General features: G+C 36.7%; 1 non-coding gene across 1 annotated transcript; it reads right to left on the bottom strand.

The window, feature by feature from the left end:
• Positions 1-1,585: 1,585 nt before the first annotated feature.
• Positions 1,586-1,693, bottom strand: LOC112804872 (small nucleolar RNA R71). Its single transcript, XR_003203490.1, has one exon. It is a non-coding gene; the product is annotated as a small nucleolar RNA R71 (small nucleolar RNA).
• Positions 1,694-2,415: the final 722 nt, after the last annotated feature.

Genomic DNA, 2,415 nt, shown 5'->3' with positions numbered 1-2,415 from the left:
GTTTTGTGTGTCTCATATGCATTTTCATAGTGTCAGTAGTATACAAACTGCTAAGTTTGGTGTCTTGCATGCATTGTTATTTAATTCTTGTTGCATTTTGATTTGTTCTTATTATTAAAAATCCAAAAATAATTTTAATTTGTGTCTTCTCAAGTCAATGATACAGAGAATTGAAGATTCAGAACATACGGCAGAGGAATTATACAGAAAAAGCTGGGCGTTCAAAACGCCCAGTGAAGAAGGACAGACTGGCGTTTAAACGCCAGCCAGGGTACCTGGTTGGGCGTTTAACGCCCAAAAGGGTATAGTTTTGGGCGTTAAACGCCAGAATGTGCACCATTCTGGGCGTTTAACGCCAGGATGGCACAAGGGGGAAGATTCTGTTTTTTTTATGCAATTTTTTTCAGGTTTTCAAAGTTTTTCAAAATCAAATCTTTTTCAAATTATATCTTTTCAATCATATATTTTCAAAATCAATTTCTTTCCTTTTTCAAAGATACTTACTATCAATTAATGATTTGATTCAACATTTCAAGTATGTTGCCTTTTCTGTTGAGAAAGGTTTAATGTTTGAATCATATCTTTTCTTGTTAGCCAAGTTTTTAATTTTCAAAATCAAATCTTTTTAAAATGTTTTTTAAATCATATCTTCTCAATCACATCGTTTTTAAAACCAATCATATCTTCTTAACCACATCTTTTTCAAAATAATTTTCAATCAAATCTTCTTGATTTCTAATTTCAAAATCTTTTTCAAAAATCATTTTATTTCTTTCCCACTTTCATTTTCGAAAATTAAGTAATGTTTTTCAAAAATGTTTTCAAATTTTTTACTTAATTTTCGAAAATCACTTCCCTTCTTCTCACATCCTTCTATTTATGGACTAACATTATCCCTTGATGCAAAATTCGAACTCCATCTCCTTTGATAAGTTCGAATTTTCTACTTCTGTCTTCTACTCTTCTTTTCCTCTGACACTTCAAGGAATCTATATACTGTGACATAGAGGATTCCATATTTTCTTGTTCTCTTCTCTTTCATATAAGCAGGAGCAAAGACAAAGGCATTCTTGTTGAAGCTGATCCTGAACCTGAAAGGACCTTGAAGAGAAAGCTAAGAGAAGCCAAAGCACAACTCTCTTTAGAGGACCTGACCGAATTCTTCAAAGAGGAAGAACTCATGGCAGCCGAAGACAACAACAATGCCAACAATGCAAGGAAGGTGCTGGGTGACTTCACTGCACCTACTCCCGATTTCTATGGGAGAAGCATCTCTATCCCTGCCATTAGAGCAAACAACTTTGAGCTTAAGCCTCAACTAGTTTCTCTAATGCAACAGAATTGCAAGTTCCATGGACTTCCATTAGAAGATCCTTATCAGTTTTTAGCTGAGTTCTTACACATCTGTGACACAGTCAAGACTAATGGGGTTGACCCTAAGGTCTACAGACTTATGCTATTCCCTTTTGCTGTAAGAGACAGAGCTAGAACATGGTTGGACTCTCAACCTAAAGAAAGCCTGGACTCTTGGGAAAAGCTAGTCAATGCCTTCTTGGCAAAGTTCTTTCCACCTCAAAAATTGAGTAAGCTTAGAGTGGAAGTCCAAACCTTCAGACAGAAGGAAGGAGAATCCCTCTATGAAGCTTGGGAAAGATACAAACAATTAATCAGAAAGTGTCCTTCTGATATGCTTTCTGAATGGAGCATCATAGGTATTTTCTATGATGGTCTCTCTGAACTATCCAAGATGTCTTTGGATAGCTCTTCTGGAGGATCTCTTCATCTGAAGAAGACGCCTACTGAAGCTCAAGAACTGATTGAAATGGTTGCAAATAACCAATTCATGTACACTTCTGAAAGAAATCCTGTGAACAATGGGACTAGTCAGAAGAAAGGAGTTCTTGAGATTGACACTCTGAATGCCATTTTGGCTCAGAATAAAATATTGACCCAACAAGTCAATATGATTTCTCAAAGTCTGTCTGGAATGCAAAATGCACCAAGCAGTACTAAGGAAGCTTCATCTGAGGAAGAAGCTTATGATCCTGAGAATCCTTCAATGGAAGAGGTGAATTACATGGGAGAACCCTATGGTAACACCTATAATCCTTCATGGAGGAATCATCCAAATCTTTCATGGAAGGATCAACAGAGACCTCAACAAAGTTTCAATAACAATAATGGTGGAAGAAACAGGTTTAGCAATAGCAAGCCTTTTCCATCATCTTCTCAGCAACAGACAGAGAGTTCTAAGCAGAATAACTCTGACTTAGCAACCATGGTCTCTGATCTAATCAAAACCACTCAAAGTTTCATGACTGAAACTAGGTCTTCCATTAGAAACTTGGAAGGACAAGTGGGACAGCCGAGCAAGAAAATTACTGAACTCCCTCCTAATACTCTTCCAAGCAATAC

This window comes from Arachis hypogaea, chromosome 5 (assembly GCF_003086295.3).
Source record: "Arachis hypogaea cultivar Tifrunner chromosome 5, arahy.Tifrunner.gnm2.J5K5, whole genome shotgun sequence".
In the NCBI taxonomy this organism is placed as follows: domain Eukaryota; kingdom Viridiplantae; phylum Streptophyta; class Magnoliopsida; order Fabales; family Fabaceae; genus Arachis; species Arachis hypogaea.
This window is presented reverse-complemented; position numbering and strand designations above follow the sequence as displayed.